This window comes from Alligator sinensis, unplaced genomic scaffold (genome assembly GCF_000455745.1).
Source record: "Alligator sinensis unplaced genomic scaffold, ASM45574v1 scaffold485_2, whole genome shotgun sequence".
NCBI lineage: Eukaryota > Metazoa > Chordata > Crocodylia > Alligatoridae > Alligator > Alligator sinensis.
In genome coordinates this window covers 2,096,440-2,105,168 of record NW_005842069.1, presented here as the reverse complement: position 1 = coordinate 2,105,168, position 8,729 = coordinate 2,096,440, and the positions used below count along the sequence as shown (strand labels likewise).

The 8,729-nt window shown below is 40.7% G+C and overlaps 1 protein-coding gene across 1 annotated transcript in view; it reads right to left on the bottom strand.

The window, feature by feature from the left end:
* LOC102381138 (cadherin-18) overlaps positions 1–8,434 on the bottom strand; it is a 469,255-nt gene extending 460,821 nt beyond the window's left edge. The window contains exon 1 of the mRNA XM_006023586.2: positions 8,416–8,434. The gene's annotated coding sequence lies outside the window, so the exon portion shown is untranslated. The remainder of the gene's footprint in view (positions 1–8,415) is intronic.
* Between the last annotated feature and the right edge of the window lie 295 nt (positions 8,435–8,729).

Sequence of the window (8,729 nt, the reverse complement as noted above, 5' to 3'; positions counted from 1 at the left end):
CCACTTTCCTCCCTTTCTTGAAGATAGGCACCACAATGGCCTTCTTCCAATCTTCAGGCATTTCACCAGAGTGCCAGGAGTTCTCGAAGATCCATGCCAGGGGATGGGCTATGATGCTAGCCAGCTCCTTGAGTAGCCTGGGGTGTAGATTGTCAGGGCTGGCTGACTTGAAGGTATCCAGCCTCTCAAGGTGTTCCTTCATGAGGTCAGCATTGATGGAGGGCAGGGAATCTCCCTCACCCGGACCTACTTGTCCCATAGTGGGCATGGTCATCCCATGGGACTGATGAAAGACCGACACAAAGTACCCATTTAATAGGTTGGCTTTTTCCTGGGCATCAGTTGTCAGTTGTCCCATCTGGTTTAGCAGGGGTCCAATGCTGCCCTTGCTTTTCCTCCAGTTCAGATACACATGAAGCATGCCACATACCTGGTCTATCAGAGCACAGTGCCCTATACACATTCAGTACCACACAGATGTTTACATATTCACATTTCCAGTAGAGTAGGATGGCAAACACTGCACAAAAAATGGCAACAGTGGCAGGACAATGTCTAGATATGTGCCAGTTGTTTTACTTTGTGTACAGGATTCTGCCGAAACTGTTCTCTTTCAAATTTTACTGTATTTGTTATCTCCGCTGTTAAGCTTGGTATGGATTTACGTTATGCATCAGATGTTAGTATGTATAATGCATCACAAGACATCACTGGTTCATTTATGCAAATGAATTCAGATTTCCAGTTGTTATTTTTGGTGAGCATTTTCCAAAAGTCTGGCTAATCAAAGATATTACAAAGATTGGTAATGTGTCTGAATATTCCCCACTCCAGCAATTACACACCACATGCTAAAACCATTGTCCAAGAATGTCTTACAACTTTACAACTCTGCACTGAAGCAGAGAGGTCCTACCCCTCTTTTTTCCATAGGACTGGAGTAAAATTTCCTACCACTTGTGCTAAACATAGGCTGCTTAACTAAGTGTCAACGTTATAACCAGCACATTCTAACTTTAACAGAGACCTAAAGTTCCTTAAGGTTAGCATATGCTGTGAGCATTCAGAGTAAAACCTGTGTAATGTACTCAGTTCTGATCTGCCACTAGTGTGCAGGGATGCTGAGAACCAGAAGCTGACAAATTTACTCTCTGCCTGTGCTGCTTAAACAGATCTCTAGCAGCAGCACATACACATAACCCCCCAGCTCCAGCATACGCACACACACACACACACACAGCCCTCCCCTCAATCACCAGCATCCATACACTTACACACACCAACTCCCAGACTTGCCTTTGCTGCCATTGCCACCGAGCAGTATATGGGGTGGGAAAAGCAGCAATAGCAGCAGGTGCTGTCCCTCACATTGCTAAACCAAGCAGGGAGCCCAGCCTTTCCATCACCACACAAGTGGCAGTGGGAGATGGGTGAGCACATGCATCAGTGTGTGCACATGTGTTAGGACTGTGGGCATGCATGTGTGTATTTGTCCTGCCAGGCCTCCCTGCAGCCTGGCAGATCCCTGCCCCACTTCCCCCTTCCCCCCACTTCAACCACATGCCCTTGCTGGGCCCTCCTGCAGCCCAGCAGCTCCTCACTCCCCTTGCCCCTTTTCCTCACTCATGGGCCACTGCTCTGCTGTCCAGCCTGTCATTGTAAGGGCATCAGATTCCAGAAGATAGCTAGACTACCTGGGAGTGGTGCCTCCTAGGATACTGAAGGCTCACAAATAGGTTGTTTTATCTCTATGGGACTTTTAGAAGTTAAGCTAAATTGAACTGCCTAGCAGAGCTCAGAGATGATCCTTGCCTCAAGTGCCATAATTTTAAGATGCCTAGAGGACACTTAAAGGTATGAGCTTGAATGTCCAGTCATTCAAGTTTTAAGTACACTTTACATGAGTTAATTGTAATGTGTAATCTCACCCTAACTGTATATCTTAGATTGTGTTAACATACAGCAACCTACACAGCCACCATGCACAGGGTCCTGTACTGTCTTCCAATTCTACAAAGCCATGGAATAACTGTATTTAAAAAAAAAAAAAAAAAACACAACATTTTCTCACTTTAGTTTGAAATCGGTCTTCATGCAAAAGGACAGCTGCTTCATTGAAATAATGGCATATGTCATTCTCCAAACTTAGGCTGAAAAAGTTGATTAGACATTGCTGAATGAATAAGCCTATGTTTCAGTTCTATTCAGATCATAAAGAAATGTTCTGAAAATAGGTTGGGGGTGTTTTATTTTAGGGTTTTAGGTGTTCATTTTTATTTCTACTTGGTTTTGGCAATTAGTTGTTGTAAAAAACAAAACATACATAACATGGAAAGAATTAAAATACAAGAAACCCTCTGTAAAATAGATTTTATCCGTGTTTATTCAAGATACCTCGATTTATTTATAAAGCATGGCCTTCACTCATAAATTAGTCTGGCAAGCAAAATATGGTGGGTACAAACTGAATAATTCATTGCTATTTTTGTGTATCATGTAACAACAAAGCACTCAGATGCATATAAATAATACCTTTAAGAAAATACCTGTTAAAAAGTTTAATGGCTTATATAAAACTGCAATCTAGAGGGCACACAGAAAAAAATGGTCCATCAACTAAATATAGTATTTAAATCAACACTATTATATTGGCTCCCTGATAAATACTATGTGCCTCCTGCCACCAGGCTGCACTCTGAGTGGCTCCGTGAGCACCACCGAGCTGAGCCTGGCAGCAGGAGGTGGCAGAGAGCCACTGGCTAGGGCTGTGCACAGAGTAAGGATTATGCTCTGAGCGCTTCCACCACTGGATCTCCTGCCACCAGGCAGAGCTCCATAGGGAAGACCCTGGCACAGCCCCCCAGCCCGCAGCCCTCCCATTGCAGCTGCACTGGTGGCCTCACAGGCAGAACTGGGGGAAGCGATCACAGAGCTGGGGGAAAGATCAGGGAGCTGGGGAATCCAACCGGGAACTGGAGAAATGTTCAGCTGGATTCTCCACCCCCCTGTTCAATTCCCCACCTCGCTGATCTCTTCCCCCAGCAAGCCTGGCTTCAAAACTTGAAACATTTCAAAACATTGAGTGCCCTCGTTTCGTTTCATTTCGATTGTGCTGTTTTGAGCTCGAAATGCATTAAAGTGTCTTCGAAACAAAACACCTTCCCCAATTCTCAACCACTCAAAGATTTCACTATATTATCTGACAGGCCCTGAGGATTTTAAGCATTTATATGCCAACACAAACAATATAGGGCTGTAAAAGATACCTAGCATAATTCTTCAGTCTCTGCTGAGACTGAAATTAGATGACCTCTACGAAGTCCACCATGATACACATTTATCTGTATCCAAATTTAATATAACGAACAATAAAAATGAAAGGTAGAAGGCTCTCAAAATGTTAGATCCAAAATTAATACTTCCTTAAGGCTTCTTTAAGCCATTTAATTATACCATGCATCACAAGAAAAGAAAATTACTATAAAATATAATTAAAATACACAAAACTGTACATTTTACATATACTCCTATATGCCCTAAATCCAGTAAACACTCTCTCTCACAATGCCACTCACTCACACCTTCCTCTACAAATAGTCCCATAGGAATTAACAACATGTCACATTTTTATATTTCTTAACTCTGACCTAACAATGTCCCTTGGGTCTCTCTTTCTCTTGCAACCTCTAATACACACGAGACAAAAGTACATAACCAACAGCATATTTCCGTTTCTGAAAAAATAAAGAATGAATGAGAATGTTCGGCATGTTACGTATGTCACAAAGTGAAAGGGAGACATTTATGTGACGCAAGTTGAGCAGGGGTAAAACGGTCAAAATGTAAGCTCTTAAGTCATTTATACATCTTATTTTCAAAATTTACAAGCAAGTGAAAGGTAAAGTCCCAAAGAAAGTCACTTCAAAATTATATTCATGCTTTTACGGCCCCCTCAACATGTTACAGGTATTGCACAATTAACACATGCAAAGTAGCTATAATCACAGAATAAAAAGGTCCAACCAGCTATAAAACTAGACCTTGAAAATGTGTACCAACTTTATAACTGGCTGCTATTGAACTTTACTTTGTACATATAGTAGGGTCTCCCCTGAATCTGGGAGCCCCATGAGCTGCTGGTACTCCCAGCCACAGGGGTACACCATGCCCACTGTAAAACTCAAGCCCTGAGGATCATGGGAGCTGTGATCCCCAGGGTCCCGGAGTTTCCCATATGTCCAAGTCCTAGGGATTGCTGAAGCCATGATCCCAAGGATCCTGGGTTTCCCACACCCCTGAGCCCTGGGGACTGTGCTGCAATCACTAGGACTCGGCAGTGCAGGAAACCGCCCTCGGGCTCAGGGGCACAGAAAATCCTTCGATCGAAGGGACTGTGGCTGCTGTGATCCCTAGTGGTTCAGGATATGGAAAACCCCTGAGGCCAGAGCATCACAGTGATTCTCTGGCCTCAGGAGTTTCCCCACACCCTTAGGACCAAAGGACTGCCACTGTAGGGATACTCCAGCCCTGGTGGTTTCCCCATGCCCCTGGAGCTGGGAGATTGCTGCAACAGCAATCCTCCAGCCCCGGGAGTGCATGGGGCACCCCTGTGACTGGAAGCCCCTCAACTGAGTTGCATGGGCCTCCCAGCCACCACAGCTTGCTGGTACAAAGGAAGCCCAGGACTGGGCTCCCCCTGCACTGGCAATAAGGCACAATGCAATCTAATGTGTGTTCCCAAAATTGTGCCTCCTGCCATAAGTGTGTGGCATGGCAGGAGGCAGGAATATATGATTTGTGTATTAGGTCCCATTGCAATTTTAGCTTCACGTGTAAAGGGGGCCTGAGTCGCTAATGGTTTTGTATTTTTTTTTTCCTTATATATCATTAAATTCCATTTTTTTTAATAATGTAGTTTTCCATTGCTACTGAAACGTTATTTCAGCTTTAACTCTTTTTATAGTAATCATTTTGTTTGTGAATGAAACAATGTCCTTTATTATTACCTGGTACCACCTATTTTAGAAATGTATTACAATTATTTACAGATGCATCTCTCAGTAACAGTTCAATTCTCCCTCAAATGGCAAGAGAAACATTTTTATGCATACAATATACAAATGTATGTGAAAATATCCTGAATTCAGTGTCAGAAAAGTCCTGTTCATCTAGGTAAGCACGTCTTTCATTTTCAGAATTCCTTGTATCAGATCTGAACAATAAATCAATCAATCTATACCCCCAAAAGAAAAGTGGGGAAAAAAGAAAAAAAAATACTAGTAGTTTATTTTTGGTCCTATTCCCAGAATAATTTGGTTCTTTCAGGCTGATGCTAAGACTGACATCTTCCTATGCTCAGCAATCAGTTTGTAAATGTTAACTTTTGGTGTAAAATCCTTCACCTTGAACACAAAAGCAATCCATCACTTCAATTCAAGGAAACAAGGACAAAGGAAAGCTCTACACAGCTAAATTCTTTCTATTTAGACTTTGGTCTCCCATACTTGGGCTATACCAAATGATCATGAATAGAAATATTCTATATCCATTCATTTTCAATACTACTTTGGATGTGACAAATGCTGCTGTCTGTGCATAATTGCTACTGAAGTTTCCTGAAGTAAATTCCAGATTGAACCTTGTCAAGGCCTATCAGCTGTTAATGACAGCATAATTATGAGAGTTTCAGTTGTTTTAAACTATAAAGGTTGCCACAAAGCATTAACTCTTCCTTTGAATGTTTAAAAAGAAAAGAACTAGAAACATTTGAGTAATAACTCCACAGCAGGATCAGAGCTTAATTATATATCTGGATTCGATGGACAGCAATTAAAAACCTCGATAGAACAGACAATTGTTTTGGGCCTTGGCTGATGATAAACAAGTTCCTTATCACATCAATGGACATTTTCACTCAGAAATGTTTATATAAAAAAAATGTTCCCAAAATGTCTAAGTTTCTTGTGTTAACAGTTCAAAAAGTATTCCTTCCTGAACTAGGTCTCCTTCCTGAATCCACATCCAGAAGTGTCCTTCCCTTCAGCTGACACTTAAAGATAAGGGCTACCTTTACACTAGTCTGAAATTTATTCTACCATTAAAAGATACATTCTTACTCCATTCCCATAACTGGAGCTTCTAAGTTACTGTAGATCAGGAAGTCAGTTTTAAATTTTCATTATTTTCTTTAGAGAAGGATTTTGCTGAGGCTTCTAGATAACCACACTCTTTATAACTCTGCTTTGTAATTTATGCTTTAAAAAGTCAAGATAGTCCACAATTCATTTAGTCACACTCTCCATAAATTATAAATAGCAAAAGTTGACTTTAATATAGTGGGGGGAAAAAACATAGGCTGCAATAAAATGTTAGAGGACAAAATTTTGATTTTGGTAACACCAGAATAATTCTGGAGTAGTTGCACTGATTTGATTTAATTCAAGTATACACTGGGTATGGCAGACAACATCCTGTGGCCCACAACAATTGAAGACATTTGTTTCAGTACTTAAGCCTATTTCCCCCTTCTCTTCTGAGTCTATTACAGTATATCAGTCAATGTACGATATTCCCTTTATGCCTAGCTACATATTTATATGTATTTGCAAATAATTCACGCCCCCCACCTCCTTCCCCACCACATTCTTCCATACTTCTCTTACTGAAAATATAGAATCATAGAACCACAGAAAAGTGGGGCTGAAAGGGACCTTATGTGCTCATCTTGCCCAACCCCTATCCAAACCATCCCATACAAGCATTTGTCTAACCTATTTGGAAAACTCTACTAAATATGCAATGAGAACATATTTACTAAAGATACCAAGAACACCTTAACAAGCCACAGGTAAAGTAGGGGGACAACGGTCAGTATTCCACCACAGCAAGTGCTTTTAAAATGCACTCTAGAGATATGGTTAACTGAACCTACTATTTTTTAAGGCACTCCTAATATTACTTCTGTTACAATTCTCATTTTCTTTAATAGCAACATTGACATGCAGACACTTAAAAATGCTATACAAACCTAGTATTCAGTTGCATTTTTTAAAAAGGACAGATATACATTTTTTTCTTTTAAATGTACCCCCAAAATATGATATTCTGAAATATTTACATCTATCACTTCCATAATATTAACTTTGTTTTCTTCAGTTCCTTCTCAAAATGGAAAGTAGTAGATTATAATAGTATATAACGCATGGCATCCAGGCGTATATTAATTTTAATAATCCAAAAATGCTTACAAGTCAAAATCTAATCTAAAATGGCAGAGGTCTCCAACTACCTCAGTACAGTCAAATAACATAAAGCAAGATGGAGGAGTGTTATGCTAAACACAGGAAGGAAAGGACATGTTAGCAAAAAAAAAAAAAAAAAAAAAAAAACTTTTAAGAAAAAGCTTCTATTTCTGGAAACCACCCATACAAAAGCAATGGCCCAAGATACAAAGACCAGAAAACCTTTGCTCACAAGAATGACTATAGAGAAAAGTCTTTCAAACTCAATCAGACTCTTGGACAAACACATAAGTACACTGGTCACAACACAACTTCTGAATTTCTGTTGCACAGGAATGTTGACAGTTCAAAATTAGCTTTAATTCCATAGTGAACATTTATCCAAGGTCTTTATGAAGATGAATCAAAATATTTCTAGCCAAACGCTATGAGCAAAGGCTCAGGAGCACACATCCAATAGCACTAGGGAAAAAGGCTGCATTTTGGGGAACGTGAAGATTGTTCTAAGCCTTGAAATTGTTTGTAATTTTTCAGTAAAGTAAAGTAGCCAGGAGCGAAATACAGTCATGTAAGTGAATTTATCCCACTGAACCATTTTCTGAAAGAAACCTGAAGAAATGCTATATCATAGCCGCATGGCATGCCAGGAAAGTTGTTTATTTGTACAACTAACAAATTCTCAGCAGTATAAAAGAGCAAATGTTGAACTGCAGTTAAACTTTCGAACCCTTGTCCTTGACCTACACACACAGTTTTTAATGGATGAAACACAGGAACAGGATGCCAAAGAGAAACATCACTATGCAGTACACATTAAACAAGAAGTTAATTCCAGCTCTGTTGCCCTTCCCCTTGTATAAGTAGCATAAAAGTGGTCTAATTATATCAGCTCCTGTTCATGTGTATTTGGTCATGAAAATGTGTCAGGAAGGATTTTCTCCAAGGACTTAACACACTGGTAGCAGTAGTTGTGCTTTACTTGAAGCATAACATGCAGTGTCAGGGTACTAATTTTGTTATCGTTACATTCTGTTTTTATATTCCTTAATTACTGGGAACAGCTCACTTTAACAGAGCCCCATCCTATTACTAGAAGGGGGAGGAAGCTTCTAGCTTCCTGGCTTAATCCCCCTCCTTTAACTCCTTTCCCTTTTTGCACTCTTCCCTCCCCTACCTTTGTATGTGCTTGCTGGTGTCTTTCCCTTGGTTGAGGTTCCTTCCTCCTCCTTTGTCCCTCACCTTCTTCCACTTTGCCTCAATCCTCCATCTCTCCTTCTCTGCCAGTGCCCCAGGGATGAAGACAGAGCTTAATCCAAAGGCAAGCAGAACTTGCAACAAAATGGCCCCCAGATCCAGGTGCAGGCAGAGCCTGATAACCCAGGGAGGGGCAGTAGAGGAGTCATGTAACCCAGAGCCTTATATAAGCCCATGCCGTGGATTACAAGTGTAGTGGCAGTTTTTAGGGATAGGATTCTTTGCAAGAGGACT